This window comes from Hyla sarda, chromosome 10 (genome assembly GCF_029499605.1).
Source record: "Hyla sarda isolate aHylSar1 chromosome 10, aHylSar1.hap1, whole genome shotgun sequence".
Lineage (NCBI taxonomy): Eukaryota > Metazoa > Chordata > Amphibia > Anura > Hylidae > Hyla > Hyla sarda.
Window position 1 is genome coordinate 35,848,422 of NC_079198.1, and position 19,450 is coordinate 35,867,871.

At 47.0% G+C, this 19,450-nt stretch overlaps 1 protein-coding gene across 2 annotated transcripts in view; it reads right to left on the minus strand.

Moving 5' to 3' along the window:
- Positions 1 to 19,450, minus strand: part of POU2F3 (POU class 2 homeobox 3) — a 169,745-nt gene that overhangs the window by 53,519 nt on the left and 96,776 nt on the right. The window lies entirely within an intron of this gene.

Here is a 19,450-nt window from a genome sequence, read left to right on the forward strand (position 1 = left end):
ATAGATAGTACACCCCTGTGGTATAGATAGTACACCCCTGTGGTATAGATAGTACACCCATGTAGTATAGATAGTACACCCCTGTGGTATAGATAGTACACCCCTGTGGTATAGATAGTACACCCATGTGGTATAGATAGTACACCCCTGTGGTATAGATAGTACACCCCTGTGGTACAGATAGTACACCCCTGTGGTACAGATAGTACACCCCTGTGGTACAGATAGTACACCCCTGTGGTATAGATAGTACACCCCTGTGGTATAGATAGTACGCCCCTGTGGTATAGAGAGTACGCCCCTGTGGTATAGATAGTACACCCCTGTGGTATAGATAGTACACCCCTGTGGTATAGATAGTACACCCCTGTGGTATAGATAGTACACCCATGTAGTATAGATAGTACACCCCTGTGGTATAGATAGTACACCCCTGTGGTATAGATAGTACACCCCCGTGGTATAGATAGTACACCCCCGTGGTATAGATAGTACACCCCTGTGGTATAGATAGTACACCCATGTGGTATAGATAGTACGCCCCTATGGTATAGATAGCACACCCCTGTGGTATAGATAGTACACCCCTGTGGTATAGATAGTACACCCCTGTGGTATAGATAGTAGGCCCCTGTGGTATAGATAGTAGGCCCCTGTGGTATAGATAGTACGCCCCTGTGGTATAGATAGTACACCCCTGTGGTATAGATAGTACGCCCCTGGGGTATAGATAGTACGCCCCTGGGGTATAGATAGTACGCCCCTGGGGTATAGATAGTACGCCCCTTTGGTATAGATAGTACGCCCCTGTGGTATAGATAGTACAACCCTGGGGTATAGATAGTACGCCCCTGGGGTATAGATAGTACACCCCTGTGGTATAGATAGTACGCCCCTGGGGTATAGATAGTACGCCCCTGGGGTATAGATAGTACGCCCCTGGGATATAGATAGTACGCCCCTGTGGTATAGATAGTACGCCCCTGGGGTATAGATAGTACACCCCTGTGGTATAGATAGTACACCCCTGTGGTATAGATAGTAGGCCCCTGTGGTATAGATAGTAGGCCCCTGTGGTATAGATAGTAGGCCCCTGTGGTATAGATAGTACGCCCCTGTGGTATAGATAGTACACCCCTGTGGTATAGATAGTACGCCCCTGGGGTATAGATAGTACGCCCCTGGGGTATAGATAGTACGCCCCTGGGGTATAGATAGTACGCCCCTTTGGTATAGATAGTACGCCCCTGTGGTATAGATAGTACGACCCTGGGGTATAGATAGTACACCCCTGGGGTATAGATAGTACACCCCTGTGGTATAGATAGTACGCCCCTGGGGTATAGATAGTACGCCCCTGGGGTATAGATAGTACGCCCCTGGGATATAGATAGTACGCCCCTGTGGTATAGATAGTACGTCCCTGGGGTATAGATAGTACACCCCTGTGGTATAGATAGTACACCCCTGTAGTATAGATAGTAGGCCCCTGTGGTATAGATAGTAGGCCCCTGTGGTATAGATAGTACGCCCCTGTGGTATAGATAGTACGCCCCTGTGGTATAGATAGCACGCCCCTGTGGTATAGATAGCACGCCCCTGTGGTATAGATAATACGCCCCTGTGGTATAGATAGTACGCCCCTGTGGTATAGATAGTACGCCCCTGTGGTATAGATAGTACGCCCCTGTGGTATAGATAGTACGCCCCTGTGGTATAGATAGTACGCCCCTGTGGTATAGATAGTACGCCCCTGTGGTATAGATAGTACACCCCTATGGTATAGATAGCACACCCCTGTGGTATAGATAACACGCCCCTGTGATATAGATAGTACACCCCTGTGGTATAGATAGTACGCCCCTATGGTATAGATAGCACACCCAGATAGTACGCCCTTGTGGTATAGATAGCACGCCCCTGTGGTATAGATAGTACACCCCTGGGGTATAGATAGTACGCCCCTGTGGTATAGATAGTACACCCCTGTGGTATAGATAGCACGCCCCTGTGGTATAGATAGTACGCCCCTGTGGTATAGATAGTACACCCCTGGGGTATAGATAGTACACCCCTGTGGTATAGCTAGTACACCCCTGTGGTATAGATAGTACACCCCTGTGGTATAGATAGTACGCCCCTGTGGTATAGATAGTACACCCCTGTGGTATAGCTATTACACCCCTGTGGTATAGATAGTACACCCCTGTGGTATAGATAGTACGCCCCTGTGGTATAGATAGTACACCCCTGTGGTATAGATAGTACGCCCCTGTGGTATAGATAGTACACCTCTGTGGTATAGTTAGTACACCCCTGTGGTATAGATAGTACACCTCTGTGGTATAGTTAGTACACCCCTGTGGTATAGATAGTACACCTCTGTGGTATAGTTAGTACGCCCCTGTGGTATAGATAGTACGCCCCTGTGGTATAGATAGTACGCCCCTGTGGTATAGATAGTACACCCCTGTGGTATAGTTAGTACACCTCCGTGGTATAGTTAGTACGCCCCTGTGGTATAGATAGTACGCCCCTGTGGTATAGATAGTACACCCCTGTGGTATAGTTAGTACACCCCTGTGGTATAGATAGTACGCCCCTGTGGTATAGATAGTACGCCCCTGTGGTATAGATAGTACGCCCCTGTGGTATAGATAGTATCCATGATATATAACATACATATAGAGATATGCAAAAAAGTGTCATCTGTGATTCTCATATGCTGTTAGTGTTGTATGGATAGAAGTAGACATATTCCTCCTGAATGCACAGAAGAGGTTAATACACTGTTCTCAAACTGTTTACTAACAAGACAATCTATGCCAAATCTTCCCCACCCATTTCCCCAAGGAAATAGGACAGGACCCAGCTTGGTGAACTGAATTCCCTCCTCATTCTCTATATTTCCTTGTAATGTAGAAGTTTCAGGAAAGACATGGAGCCAAAATAAGCAAATAATAAAAATATGTTGTAGAGAGAGAGAGGTTGTGTTAAATCTGTACTAGAGAACAAAATGTGTTCAAGGCTTGGTTCATCTTCTTTTCCCACAGGACCCTTTTGTATTTATTCACTTACAATGGATCTGTTAAGCTGGGTTCACACTTCAGAATTTTTGGTGGACCGTCTGCCGCTGAAATTGCGTAGTGCGTACTGTGCAGCGGAATCCCATTAACATTCTGAAGCAGAATTCCAGTTGGAAATTCTGTAGTGTGAACCCGGCCTTAGGCATCCATTTTAGTGAGCAGAATAGATTATACTATTCTAACTATAAGGGACTAGTGTTTGGCGCGAATATTCGCATTTCGAATATTGCGAATATATTTGCTATATATTCGAATTCGCATTGCCCATATTTGAATTCGCGATATTTTGTCAGTAAAACTTCCGACTACAGTTAGTGTCATGTGTCACCACTTTTTTTCACCTTACACCTTACAATAGGGAATAGGACTCAAACTGTGTGCACAAAGGATTCTTCAAATAAAGTGTGCCCCTGTTTGCAGGTTTACACTTGTGCCTGGTTTAAAGGGGTACTCCAGTGGACAACAAATGTTTTCAAATCTACTGGTGCTATAAGCTGTTGTATGCTTCAGAGGAAGTTGGGTAGTTCTTTCCAGTCAGACCACTGTATTCTCTGCTGACACCTCTGTCCATGTCAGGAACTGTCCAGAGTAGAAGCAAATCCCCATAGCAAACCTCCCCTGCTCTGGAAAGTCCCTGACATGGACAGAGGTGGCAGCAGAGAGCACCGTGGTCAGACTGGAATGAAGTTCACAACATTCTGTGGAGCATACAGCAGCTGATAAGTACTGGAAGGATTAAGATTATTAAATAAAGTTATGAATAACTTTCTTGCACCAATTGATTTGAAAACATTTGTTTTCCAATGGAGTAGCCCTTTAAAGGGCTGGTGCGCTGCCCTGCCTTTCGGAGCTCCGCTCGCAGCGTCCGGAAGTTCATTACTCCGAACGCTGTGTGCGGGCTTCCTTGTTCGCGGCCGCCCCCTCGTGACATCACGCCCGCCCCCTCGTGACGTCACGCCCGGCCCCTCGTGACGTCACGCCCGCCCCCTCAACCAAAGTCTATGGGAAGGGGGCGTGACAGCGGTCGCGCCCCCTTCCCATAGACTTTCGTTGAGGGGGCGGTTGTGACGTCACGAGGGGCCGGGCTTGACGTCACGAGGGGGCGGCCGCGAACACGGAAGCCCGCACACAACGTTCGGAGTAATGAACTTCCGGACGCTGCGAGCGGAGCTCCGAAAGGCAGGGCAGCGCACAACCCCTTTAAGTATTTTTTATGCACCATCACCAGTCTGCCAACACCCAGACACTTACACCATACTTACACCCTGGGGTCAAGGGCTCTCTCTATTGTGCAGAATATACACTGCAAAAGTCTTTGGCCATGCACTACTGCCTCCAGCTTGCCATGCACTATTACACCCGTCCTCTTTGTTGGCACCACATATGCATTGACAGAGTTTAATTTCAGAATCCCTCAATGTTTGCTTGATAAAAGAACAATTGCTGGGATCTCCACCAATAAGAAGATCCAAGAGGCCATGGCTATGTAAATACAGTGATCCCTCAACTTACAATGGCCTCAACATACAATAGTTTCAACATACAATTGTCTTTTCTGGACCATCGTAAGTTGAAACCAGACTCAACATACAATGTACAGACAGTGCAGATCTGTGAAACGGGTCAATAACTGGAAGAACTGACCAATCAAAATGGGCATTCATTGGTAAAACCCCTGTATTACTGAAGTGTATGCACTGACTGGTGTATGGTACAGGGAGATATTGTTCTGTACTACTCTTTACCTGTTCCAGGGTTAGCTGCTCCTTTGGACATCAGGTAAGGGTTGTAACTTTTTTAGGACACTGCATGTACTGTACAGGACCCCGAAGAAGCTCATGTCCTCTACATAGACCAGTGTTGCTCAAGCAGGGTGCCCCCAGCTGTTGCAAAACTACAACTCCCAGCATGTCGGGAGTTGTAGTTTTGCAACAGCTGGAGGCTCCCTGCTTGGGAAACACTGACACACAGTGATTTACAGCTCCCAGCAGATCTTTCTTACTTTTATTTGTAAGGATTTGCTTTATCTGTATTAGTTATCTACTTATTTTTCTTTAATCCTCACTTTTTCCTATTTTTGGATGACATTTTGTTGCCTTTAGAACCAATTACCAGGTTCCCATAGAGTTATGGTCTCAACATACAATGGTTTCAACATACAATGGTCATCCTGGAAGCAATTAATATTGTAACTTGAGGGACCACTGTATGCACTTTTTTCTATTCACCCCCCCCCCCCATTCTAGCAGCATAAGTTTATTTTTTTTTAAGAAAACACTGAAATACCCCTTTAACTTTTTAACTTTCCTTTTCAGCACTGTTCAATAAGACAAAGTCCACCCTTACGGAATTTGTTCCTAAGAACTGATGACTTCCCATTTATGCTTATAGGTAATGACATTTTATTAAATGAAGTATGATATGCAAATGTCAGCTGCTTAAATGATTAATTTCTCGCCTTTGCAGCCTAAAGGTTATTATGCCTCACCCAAGCGATTTTGTCTCCTATGGCTGTGTTCACACCTTTCAGTTGCAATTGTTGGCCTTTTAAAATTGAAAATTAAATTTATGTTCATAGGACAACAGATGAAAACATTAAAGGGGTACTCGATGGATAAAAAATTTTTTTTAAATCAACTGTTGCCAAAAAGTTAAACAGATTTGTAAATGACTTCTATTAAAAAAATCTTTATCCTTCTAGTACTTTTTAGCAACTGCTACAGAGAAAATTCTTTGCTTTTTGAATTTCTTTTTTGTCTTGTCCACAGTGCTCTCTGCTGACACCTGATGCCCATTTTAGGAACTGTCCAGAGCAGGAGAAAATCCCCATAGCAAACCTGTGCTACTCTGGACAGCTCCTGACACAGACAGAGGTGTCAGCAGAGAGCACTGTGGACAAGACAAAAGGAAGAAATTAAAAAATCCTATAATTTCCTCTGTAACATATAGCTGCTAATAAGTACTGGAAGGATAAAGATTTTTTTAATAGAAGTAATCTACAAATATGTTTAACTTTCTGGCACCATTATTTAAAAAAAATAAAAATAAAAAAATAAAAAAGTTTTCCTTTCCACCGGAGTACTCCTTTAACCCCTTAAGGACACATGACGTTCTCATACGTCTCCATTTCCGAGTCCTTAAGGACACATGACGTATGAGAACGTCATGTGTTTTACCGGCCCCCCGCAACCCCCGCAACCATCTGGAGCGGAGCCGGTGCCCGATGCCTGCTGAAATCGTTCAGCAGGCATCGGGGCATATCGCCCAGCGATCTGCGGTGAATTCCGGGTCAATCGGGTCTCCAGTGACCCGGTGACCCGGAATTACTGGCTGATCGGGGCCGTCAGAGATGGCCTCGAACAGCCAGAGCCAGCAGGGGTGAGGTGGCACTGGTGCCACCTCACGATCGCCCTGATTCGTCGGCCGGATTACCGACCGACCAATCAGGGCGCCTGCTGCGGGTGTCACTCCCGCAACCCGCTCCGCCCCTCTTCCGGAGGACGTGAGCGGGTGCGGGACGTGCACCCCGGGTGCTGGGGACCCCGATCCCCGGCATCCCTGTTGGGATCGGGGCCCCAGGAGCAGCGGCGGCGACGACGAGGGACTGACCTGTGCGGCGAGGATCGTTGGAGGTGAGTGACAGCCTCCTGCTGTTGCTTATCAACAGCTCCCAGCATGCAAAAAGGGCATGCTGGGAGCTGTAGTTATGCAACAGCAGGAGGCAGACCACCACAACTCCCAGCATTCCCTTTTGGGCATGCTGGGACTTGTAGTTTTGCAACAGCTGGAGGCACATTCTTTCTATGGAAGAGTGTACCTTCAGCTGTTGTATAACTACAACTCCCAGCTTGCACAATCAGCTAAAGTGCATGCTGGGAGTTGTAGTGGTGCATCTGGTGGTTGCATAACTAAAACTCCCAGCATGCCCGTTGGCTGTCGGTGACTGCTGGGAGTTGTAGTTTTGCAACAGCTGAAGGCACACTGAGTTAAGTAGCAAACCAGTGTGTCTCCAGCTGTTGCATAACTACAATCCCCAGCATCCCCAGCCAAAGTAGTATGCCTCCCGCTGTTGCATAACTACAACACCCAGCATGCCCTTCCGCTGTCCGTACATGCTGGGGGTTGTAGCTTTTGCAACAGCTGAAGGCACACTAGTTGCAAAACACTGAGTTTGTTACCAAACTCGGTGTTTCACAAAGAGTGTGCCTCCAGCTGTTGCAAAACTACCACTCCCAGCATGCTCTGATAGACCATACATGCTGGGAGTTGTAGTTTTGCAACAGCTGGATGCCCCCCCCCCCAATGTGAATGTACAGGGTACACTCACATGGGCGGAGGATTACAGTAAGTATCCGGCTGCAAGTTTGAGGTGCGGCAAAATTTCTGCCGCAGCTCAAACTGCCAGCGAGAAACTACTGTGAACCCCCGCCCGTGCGACTGTACCCTAAAAACACTACACTACACTAACACACAATAAAATAAAAAGTAAAAAACACTACGTATACACATACCCCTACACAGCCCCCCTCCCCAATAAAAATGAAAAACGTCTGGTACGCCACTGTTTCCAAAACAGAGCCTCCAGCGGTTGCAAAACTACAACTCCCAGCATGCACTGATAGACCGTACATGCTGGAAGTTGTAGTTTTGCAACAGCTGGATGCCCCCCCCCCCCATGTGAACGTACAGGGTACACTCACATGGGCGGAGGATTACAGTAAGTATCCGGCTGCAAGTTTGAGCTGCGTCAAATTTTCTGCCGCAGCTCAAACTGCCAGCGAGAAACTACTGTGAACCCCCGCCCGTGTGACTGTACCCTAAAAACACTACACTACACTAACACAAAATAAAATAAAAAGTAAAAAACACTACATATACACATACCCCTATACAACCCCCCTCCCCTCCCCAATAAAAATGAAAAACGTCTGGTACGCCACTGTTTCCAAAACGGAGCCTCCAGCTGTTGCAAAACAACTACTCCCAGTATTGCCAGATAGCCGTTGACTGTCTAGGCATGCTGGGAGTTTTACAACAGCTGAAGGCACCCTGTTTGGGAATCACTGGCGTAGAATACCCCTATGTCCACCCCTATGCAAGTCCCTAATTTAGGCCTCAAATGCGCATGGCGCTCTCACTTTGGAGCCCTGTCGTATTTCAAGGCAACAGTTTAGGGCCACATATGGGGTATCGCCGTACTCGGGAGAAATTGCCTAACAAATTTTGGGGGGTATTTTCTGCTATTACCCTTTTTAAAAATGTAAAATTTTTGGGAAAACAAGCATTTTAGGTAAAAAAAATAAAAAATTTTTTACATATGCAAAAGTCGTGAAACACCTGTAGGGTATTAAGGTTCAAATTACCCCTTGTTACTAGTGTTGCTCGCGAATATTCGCAATTCGAATATTATTCGCGAATATCGCATATTCGCGAATTCGCGAATTTCGCGAATTTCGCGCTATATATTCGTAATTACGAATATTCGTTTTTTTTTGTTTTTTTTTTTCTTCACAGTACACATCACAGTGATCACCCCTCTCTGCTTCCAGCTTGTGTGGTGTAAAGAAGGCTCTAATACTACTGTGTGAGACTGGCGTGCGAACATTCGCATATGCGAAAATTAGCATATGCGAATATTCGTATATGCGAATTTTACCTTATGCTAATTTTGTATATGCTAATTTTCACATCTGTAAATTTTCGCATACGCGAATATTCGCATATGCGAAAATAAAACGAGGATATAGCGAATATGCGAATATTCGCGAATATATGACGAATATTCGTCCATATATTCGCGAATATTCGCGAATTCGAATATGGCCTATGCCGCTCAACACTACTTGTTACGTTCCCCGAGGGGTCTAGTTTCCAAAATGGTATGCCATGTGTTTTTTTTTTTGCTGTCCTGGCACCATAGGGGTTTCCTAAATGCGGCAGGCCCCCAGAGCAAAATTCGCTTTCAAAAAGCCAAATGTGACTCCTTCTCTTCTAAGACCTGTAGTGCGCCAGCAGAGCACTTTTCACCCCCATATGGGGTGTTTTCTGAATCGTGAGAAATTGGGCTTCAAATTTTGGGGGGTATTTTCTGCTATTACCCTTTTTAAAATTTAAAAAATTTTGGGAAACCAAGCATTTTAGGTAAAAAAAAATATATATTTTTTTACATATGCAAAAGTCGTGAAACAAATGTAGGGCATTAAGGTTCACGTTACCCCTTGTTACGTTCCCCGAGGGGTCTAGTTTCCAAAATGGTATGCCATGTGGGTTTTTTCTGCTGTTCTGGCACCATAGGGGCTTCCTAAATGCGGCATACCCCCAGAGCAAAATTTGCTTTCAAAAAGCCAAATGTTACTCCTTCTGTTCTGAGACCTGTAGTGCGCCAGCAGAGCACTTTTCACCCCCATGCGAGGTGTTTTCTGTATCGGGAGAAATTGGGCTTCAAATTTTGGGGGGGTATTTTCTGCTATTACCCTTTTTAAAAATGTAAAATTTTCGGGAAACCAAGTATTTTAGGTAAAAAATATATATATTTTTTTTACATATGTAAAAGTCGTGAATCACCTGTAGGGTATTAAGGTTCACTTTACCCCTTGTTACGTTCCCTGAGGGGTCTAGTTTCCAAAATTGTATGCCATGTGTTTTTTTTTGCTGTCCTGGCACCATAGGGGCTTCCTAAATGCGGCATGCCCCCCCAAAACCATTTGTCGCTCCTTCCCTTCTGAGCCCTCTACTGCGCCCGCCGAACAATTAACATAGACATATGAGATATGTGCTTACTCGAGAGAAATTGGGTTTCAAATACAAGTAAAAATTTTCTCCTTTTTACCCCTTGCAAAAATTCAAAAATCTACAAGAACATGCGAGTGTAAAAAATGAAGATTTTGAATTTTCTCCTTCACTTTGCTGCTATTCCTGTGAAACACCTAAAGGGTTAATACACTTACTGAATGTCATTTTGAATACTTGGGGGTGTAGTTTTTATAATGGGGTCTTTTATGGGGTATTTCTAATATGAAGACCCTTCAAATCCACTTCAAAACTGAACTGGTCCCTGAAAAATTGTGAGTTTGAAAATTTTGTGAAAAATTTCAAAATTGCTGCTGAACTTTGAAGCCCTCTGGTGTCTTCCAAAAGTAAAAACTCATAAATTTATGATGCAAACATAAAGTAGACATATTGTATATGTGAACCCAAAAAAAATATATTTTGAATATCCATTTTCCTTACAAGCAGAGAGCTTCAAAGTTAGAAAAATGCTAAATTTTCATTTTTTTCATCAAGTTTTGGGATTTTTCACCAAGAAAGGATGCAAGTTACCATAAAATTTTACCATTATGTTAAAGTACATTATGTCACGAAAAAACAATCTCAGAATCAGAATGATAACTAAAAGCATTCCAGAGTTATTAATGTTTAAAGTGACAGTGGTTGTCACGATGCCGGCTGGCAGGAGGTGGATCCTCTGTGCCAGAGAGGGATTGGCGTGGACCGTGCTAGTGGACCGGTTCTAAGTTACTACTGGTGTTCACCAGAGCCCGCCGCAAAGCGGGATGGTCTTGCTGCGGCGGTAGCAACCAGGTCGTATCCACTAGCAACGGCTCAACCTCTCTGACTGCTGAAGATAGGCGCGGTACAAGGGAGTAGACAAAACCAAGGTCGAACGTAGCAGAAGGTCGGGGCAGGCAGCAAGGATCGTAGTCAGGGGCAACGGCAGGAGGTCTGGAACACAGGCTAGGAACACACAAGGGAACGCTTTCACTAGGCACAAGGGCAACAAGATCCGGCGAGGGAGTGCAGGGGAAGTGAGGAATACATAGGGAGTGCACAGGTGAAGACACTAATTGGAACCACTGCGCCAATCAGTGGCGCAGTGGCCCTTTAAATCGCAGAGACCCGGCGCGCGCGCGCTCTAGGGAGCGGGGCCGCGCGCGCCGGGACAGGACCGAGGGAGAGCGAGTCAGGTACGGAAGCCGGGGTGCGCATCGCGAGCGGGCGCCACCCGCATCGCGAATCGCATCCCGGCTGGAGGCGGTATCGCAGCGCACCCGGTCAGTGGATCTGACCGGGGCGCTGCCTTGCGAGCGCTCCGGGGAGGAGCGGGGACCCGGAGCGCTCGGCGTAACAGTACCCCCCCCCTTGGGTCTCCCCCTCTTCTTAGAGCCTGAGAACCTGAGGACCAGACTTTTATCTAGGATATTGTCCTCAGGTTCCCAGGATCTCTCTTCAGGACCACAGCCCTCCCAGTCCACTAAAAAAAAAGTTTTTCCTCTGACCTTTTTGGAGGCCAGTATCTCCTTTACGGAGAAGATGTCTGAAGAACCGGAGACAGGAGTAGGAGAAATAAGTTTGGGAGAGAAACGGTTGATGATGAGTGGTTTAAGAAGAGAGACATGAAAGGCATTAGGAATACGAAGAGAAGGAGGAAGAAGAAGTTTGTAAGAGACAGGATTAATTTGGCACAAGATTTTGAAAGGACCAAGATAGCGTGGTCCCAATTTGTAGCTGGGAACACGGAAGCGGACATATTTAGCGGAGAGCCATACCTTGTCTCCGGGAGAAAAAATGGGGGGAGCTCTTTTTTTCTTATCAGCAAACTTCTTCATGCGTGATGAAGCCTGTAAGAGAGAATTTTGGGTCTCTTTCCATATGGTGGAAAGATCACGAGTTATTTCATCCACAGCGGGCAAACCAGAGGGCAAGGGAGTAGGGAGGGGGGGAAGAGGGTGACGGCCGTACACCACGAAAAATGGGGATTTGGAAGAAGATTCAGAGACTCTGAAGTTTTACGAGAATTCGGCCCATGGAAGAAGATCTGCCCAGTCATCCTGGCGGGAGGAAACAAAATGCCGTAAATAATCACCCAGGACCTGGTTAATTCTTTCTACTTGCCCATTGGATTGAGGATGATAAGCAGAAGAAAAGTTTAATTTAATCTTGAGTTGTTTACAGAGAGCCCTCCAGAATTTTGACACGAATTGGACGCCTCTATCCGAGACGATCTGCGTGGGCAACCCGTGAAGACGAAAAATGTGTACAAAAAATTGTTTTGCCAACTGAGGCGCTGAAGGAAGACCAGGAAGAGGAATAAAATGTGCCATCTTGGAAAATCGATCAACGACCACCCAAACAACAGTGTTGCCACGGGATGGGGGTAAGTCTGTAATAAAGTCCATACCAATCAGAGACCAAGGCTGTTCGGGGACAGGCAGAGGCTGAAGAAGACCAGCAGGCTTCTGGCGAGGAGTCTTATCCCGGGCACAGACAGTGCAGGCCCGCACAAAATTAACAACATCCGTTTCCAGAGTCGGCCACCAGTAGAAACGAGAGATGAGTTGCAAGGATTTCTTGATGCCCGCATGGCCTGCGAGATGGGAGGAGTGACCCCATTTGAGGATTCCGAGGCGTTGGCGTGGAGAAACGAAGGTCTTCCCTGGAGGAGTTTGCCTGATGGAGGCTGGAGAAGTGGAGATCAGGCAGTCAGGAGGAATGATGTGTTGCGGAGAGAGCTCTACTTCCGAGGCATCCGAGGAACGAGAGAGAGCATCGGCCCTAATGTTCTTATCGGCAGGGCGAAAGTGAATTTCAAAATTAAACCGGGCAAAGAACAGAGACCACCTGGCCTGGCGAGGGTTCAGCCGTTGGGCAGACTGGAGATAGGAGAGATTCTTGTGATCGGTGTAAATAATAACTGGAAATTTTGATCCCTCCAGCAGATGCCTCCATTCCTCAAGTGCTAATTTAATGGCCAGTAGCTCTCGATCCCCGATGGAGTAGTTCCTCTCCGCCGGAGAGAAGGTCCTAGAAAAAAAACCACAAGTAACAGCATGCCCAGAAGAATTTTTTTGTAGAAGAACCGCTCCAGCTCCTACTGAGGAGGCATCAACCTCCAATAGGAAGGGTTTAGATGGGTCAGGTCTGGAGAGCACGGGAGCAGAAGAAAAGGCAGACTTGAGCCGTTTAAAGGCGTCTTCCGCTTGAGGAGGCCATGACTTAGGATTGGCATTCTTCTTGGTTAACGCCACGATAGGAGCCACAATGGTGGAAAAATGTTGAATAAATTGTCTGTAATAATTGGCGAACCCCAAAAAACGTTGGATAGCACGGAGTCCGGAGGGGCGTGGCCAATCTAAGACGGCAGAGAGTTTGTCTGGGTCCATTTGTAGTCCCTGGCCAGAGACCAAGTATCCTAGGAAAGGAAGAGATTGACATTCAAACAGACATTTCTCCATTTTGGCATAAAGTTGATTGTCTCGAAGTCTCTGAAGAACCATGCGGACATGCTGGCGGTGTTCTTCTAGGTTGGCAGAAAACATCAGAATATCGTCCAGATACACAACAACACAGGAATATAAGAGATCACGAAAAATTTCATTAACAAAGTCTTGGAAGACGGCAGGGGCGTTGCACAGGCCAAAGGGCATAACCAGATACTCAAAGTGTCCATCTCTAGTGTTAAATGCCGTTTTCCATTCGTCCCCCTCCCTGATGCGGATGAGATTATAAGCACCTCTTAAGTCCAGTTTGGTAAAGATGTGGGCACCTTGGAGGCGATCAAAGAGTTCAGAGATAAGAGGTAGAGGGTAGCGGTTCTTTACCGTGATTTTATTAAGTCCGCGGTAGTCAATGCAAGGACGTAGGGAGCCATCTTTTTTGGACACAAAGAAAAATCCAGCTCCGGCAGGAGAGGAGGATTTGCGGATAAACCCCTTTTTTAAATTTTCCTGGATGTACTCAGACATAGCAAGAGTCTCCGGGGCGGACAGAGGATAAATTCTGCCCCGGGGTGGAGTAGTGCCCGGGAGGAGGTCAATAGGACAGTCATAAGGCCTGTGAGGAGGTAGAGTCTCAGCTTGTTTCTTGCAAAAAACGTCAGCATAGTCCATATAGGCCTTAGGGAGACCGGTTACAGGGGGAACCACAGGGTCACGGCAGGGAGTACTGGGAACCGGTTTAAGGCAGTCCTTGAAACAAGAGGTACCCCAGCTCTTGATCTCCCCTGTGGAACAATCCAGGGTTGGGGAATGGCGTTGAAGCCACGGTAGTCCAAGGAGAATTTCAGAAGTGCAATTGGGGAGGACCAAAAACTCAATTTTTTCATGATGAGGTCCGATGCACATTAGGAGGGGCTCCGTGCGGTAACGTATGGTACAGTCCAATCTTTCATTGTTAACACAATTGATGTAGAGGGGTCTGGCGAGACTGGTTACCGGGATGTTGAACCTGTTGATGAGAGAGGCCAAAATAAAGTTTCCTGCAGATCCGGAATCCAAGAAGGCCATAGTAGAGAAGGAGAAGGTAGATGCAGATATCCGCACAGGCACAGTAAGACGTGGAGAAGCAGAGTTGACATCAAGGACTGTCTCACCTTTGTGCGGAGTCAGCGTGCGTCTTTCCAGGCGGGGAGGACGGATAGGACAATCCTTCAGGAAGTGTTCGGTACCGGCACAGTACAGGCAGAGATTCTCCATGCGGCGTCGTGTCCTCTCTTGAGGTGTCAGGCGAGACCGGTCAACTTGCATAGCCTCCACGGCGGGAGGCACCGGAACGGATTGCAGAGGACCAGAGGAGAGAGGAGCCGGGGAGAAAAAACGCCTCGTGCGAACAAAGTCCATATCCTGGCGGAGCTCCTGACGCCTTTCGGAAAAACGCATGTCAATGCGAGTGGCAAGATGAATGAGTTCATGTAGATTAGCAGGAATTTCTCGTGCGGCCAGAACATCTTTAATGTTGCTGGATAGGCCTTTTTTAAAGGTCGCGCAGAGGGCCTCATTATTCCAGGATAGTTCAGAAGCAAGAGTACGGAATTGTATGGCGTACTCGCCAACGGAAGAATTACCCTGGACCAGGTTCTGCAGGGCAGTCTCAGCAGAAGAGGCTCGGGCAGGTTCCTCAAAGACACTACGAATTTCCGAGAAGAAGGAGTGTACAGAAGCAGTGACGGGGTCATTGCGGTCCCAGAGCGGTGTGGCCCATGACAGAGCTTTTCCAGACAGAAGGCTGACTACGAAAGCCACCTTAGACCTTTCAGTAGGAAACTGGTCCGACATCATCTCCAAGTGCAGGGAACATTGTGAAAGAAAGCCCCATCAAATTTATCCGGCAAGGATAGTCGTAGGCCTGAAGCGGCCACTCGCTGCGGAGGAGGTGCAGGAGCTGGCGGAGGAGATGATTGCTGAAGCTGTGGTAGTAGCTGCTGTAGCATCACGGTCAGTTGAGACAGCTGTTGGCCTTGTTGCGCTATCTGTTGTGACTGCTGGGCGACCACCGTGGTGAGGTCGGCGACAACTGGCAGAGGTACTTCAGCGGGATCCATGGCCGGATCTACTGTCACGATGCCGGCTGGCAGGAGGTGGATCCTCTGTGCCAGAGAGGGATTGGCGTGGACCGTGCTAGTGGACCGGTTCTAAGTTACTACTGGTGTTCACCAGAGCCCGCCGCAAAGCGGGATGGTCTTGCTGCGGCGGTAGTAACCAGGTCGTATCCACTAGCAACGGCTCAACCTCTCTGACTGCTGAAGATAGGCGCAGTACAAGGGAGTAGACAAAAGCAAGGTCGGACGTAGCAGAAGGTCGGGGCAGGCAGCAAGGATCGTAGTCAGGGGCAACGGCAGGAGGACTGGAACACAGGCTAGGAACACACAAGGGAACGCTTTCACTAGGCACAAGGGCAACAAGATCCGGCGAGGGAGTGCAGGGGAAGTGAGGAATACATAGGGAGTGCACAGGTGAAGACACTAATTGGAACCACTGCGCCAATCAGTGGCGCAGTGGCCCTTTAAATCGCAGAGACCCGGCGCGCGCGCCCTAGGGAGCGGGGCCGCGCGCGCCGGGACAGGACCGAGGGAGAGCGAGTCAGGTACGGAAGCCGGGGTGCGCATCGCGAGCGGGCGCCACCCGCATCGCGAATCGCATCCCGGCTGGAGGCGGTATCGCAGCGCACCCGGTCAGTGGATCTGACCGGGGCGCTGCCTTGCGAGCGCTCCGGGGAGGAGCGGGGACCCGGAGCGCTCGGCGTAACAGTGGTCAGAATTGCAAAAAACGCTCCGGTCCTTAAGGTGTAAAATGGCCTGGTCCTTAAGGGGTTAAGGATGTGTTTACACATTCAGGTTTTAATTTAAATTATTAAATAGAGAACCAGGAATGGATTTAAAAAAAAAATAAGTCTCAGTCTTTCCATTTATGATCTGTTCCTGATTTTGAATTCACTAAATGCAATAAAAAAATCTGAATGTGTGAACATATCCTTAAAGGGGTACTACCATGGAAAACTTTTTTTTTTAATCAACTGGTGCCAGGAAGTTAAACAGATTTGTAAATGACTCCTATTTAAAAATCTTAATCCTTCCAGTACTTTTTAGGGGCTATATACTACAGAGGAAATGCTTTTCTTTTTAGATTTCTCTGATGTCATGACCACAGTGCTCTCTACTGACCTCTGCCGTCTATTTTAAGAACTGTCCAGAACAGGAGAAAATCCTCATAGCAAAACATATGCTGCTCCAGACAGTACCTAAAATAGACCGCAGAGGTCAGCAGAGAGCACTGTGGTCATGACATCAGAGAAATCTAAAAAGATAAGCATTTCCTCTGTAGTATACAGCCCCTAAAAAGGACTGGAAGGATTAAATGTTTTAAATAGAAGTAATTTGCAATTCTGTTTAACTTTTGATTTAAAAAAAAAAGTTTTCCACGGTAGTACCCCTTTAAGTAGACTGGAAACTGATTTCTTTTCATCCCAATTGTGTCCATTTATTCTCCATAGTTTTAATGTGATAACAAGCATAGTTGGATGCTGCTGAGCCCCGTGTTCAGCCTTGTAACCATGTGTCAGTCCCAGAACTCACATGGCACTCAACAAGTTCAAGCTTGTGAATGCTGGCAGCTAAAATGTAAAACTATAGTGAAAGACTGGGATCTGCTATGCAAATTTCAACCCAAAAACATGTAAATAGGGTGTGTTCACTAGTGAAGATAATATACAGCACTAGGCTAAGGAAGAACAAAGTGCATAAGGAAATTAAAAATCGACTGGACATAAATAGGTCAGCCAAAATAATAATTATCAGCTGTCTAGTTGTATGTTTTGTATTGCATTCCCACCTAGAATCCTAAGTAAAATCCCGTCTGCTACTTTGTTTATTCCTTTGCTATGTTTTAAAGGTGACAACAGGAAGCAGCGGCCATTACTGTTCACCCAAAGGTGCGTCTGACCTCTCCTAGACTCCTGAATGACAAAGCTGCATAGTTATGAGTCTACATGAGCCATTCAGGAGCTTAGGAAGACAGGGTGACATATTTTGTAACCAATAACCATATTGTTCGGTAAGCACAAAACATTATGCAATGGTTAAAGATATACATCGGCCCCAGGAGGTGGCAGCTGAGGAGGACAGTGTTCTTATGCTGCTCTTCTATGCTCTATGCAATGCTGTATACATGGTGCTTGTACTATATACAAGGGATTGGTGTACAGTCAGTGGGTTTGATTGACATCTTGAGTGCAGGTAGAATGTACTGAGATAAGATGTACTGTAGCCTGTCTTCCTTTTCACTTACACTATATGAGCTTAAAGGGGGTACTCCACTGGCCAGCGTCCAGAACATTTAGTCATGAACACTGTGAGCGCGCTGCGGGAGTCAGCCAGGCCTCCTGTGACGTCAGGCCACCCTCCTCAATGCAAGTCTATGGGAGGGGGCATGGCGACAGCCATGCCCCCTCCCATAGACTTGTATTGAGGGGTGTGGCCTGATGTCACAAGGGGTGTGGCCGACCCCCACAGCATAAACACAGCGTTCGGAACTAAATGTTCTGAACGCTGGCCAGTGGAGTACCCCTTTAACACCCCTGGCTGATAGTTATGTACTTTCATCCGTCTTTCTCCTTTTTATCCTCATGTTCTGTAAGCTTGAGGTCATGTTCACACTATGGAAAATTTGCATGTTTTCCGGGCAGACTTTCCACAGATAGCTTAGACTGCTCAGAACACGCCGTCTCCAGAAGAGCCAATGTTTTCTCGAGTAAATTCAGCTGAAACAATTGCCATATGAATTCATTCGGCGGAGGATGGAATAGGGATTTCCGCAGGAGATGTTTCAGCCATGTACACAGTGCAGCAGAATCCCATTGAAAGCATTGGGACTGGGCTGCAACAGAATTTCTCAGCTGAATTTTTCTGCTGGATTCCGCTCATAAATTAAGTTTATGAAGATATCCTTAGTCTATATTTCCTCCTTATCATGTGTAGCATCTGGAGCATTATATGTTTCCTTCTTGAACAAGCCATCTTTTTGTTTTCTTTTGTTATTTGTTTGGCTCATAGATTGTTATTGTCTATGGGGGACGTGGGTAAGCAAAAAGTTACAAACAGCCTTAAAGGGGTTGTGCGCTGCCATGGCTTTCAGAGGTCCGCACGCAGCGTCCGGAAGTTCATTACTCCGAACGCTGTGTGCGGGCTTCCGTGTTCATGGCCGCCGGGCGTGACATATACGCCCGGCCCCCTCGTGACGTCATGCCCGCCCCCTCAACGAAAGTCTATGGGAAGGGGGTGCTACCGCTGTCACGCCCCCTTCCCATAGACTTTGGTAGAGGGGGCGGGCGTGACGTCACGAGGGGGTCGGGCGTGACGTCCTGAGGGGGCAGGCGTGACGTCACGCCCCGCGGCCGCGAAGACGGAAGCCCGCACACAGCGTTCGGAGTAATAAATGTCCGGACGCTGCGTTCGGAGCTTCGAAAGCCAGGGTAGCGCTAAACCCCTTTAACTCAGAAAATTTAAGTTTTTACTTTGCAATGGTCACATATTTATAATATGAGAAAGTCACACATCGGCAAAAAAAAAAACTCCTAGCAAAACGTTGCAAATCTGCTCCAGATCTGACCTGTAGAAAATCTCTACGCGGACATTCCAGAGACTGCGGGCATCGGCATAACACGCTAGCGCTAAGACGTCAGCGGTAAGATGGCTAGGAATTTCGTGCGGAGTCCGCAGAAAGAATGCACAGGTTCATTCTTTCTGCCGAAACGAAAAATGGAATTTTCATGGCGGAAACATCTGGCACGTAAACTCCGCTGTGTGTACAGTGCAGCAGAATCCGTCTGAATACAATAGGTCTCTGCTGCTCTGGAATCTCTGGCAGAATTCTGATGCGGAATTCCGCACAGAAATTTCAAACGTGAACATGGCTTAACATTTGCATCTGAGGGCTTGATAAAACAATAAGTCTCCATGGTTCTTACATTAAAGGAGAAATGCGGCGGAAAACTTTAACATCAACTGTGCCCGGGCTGCAAAAAAAAACAAAAAAAACTTTAACTCACCTTTCTACGTTCCCCCGTTGCGCTGATGTTGGCGTCCCGGTCCTCCG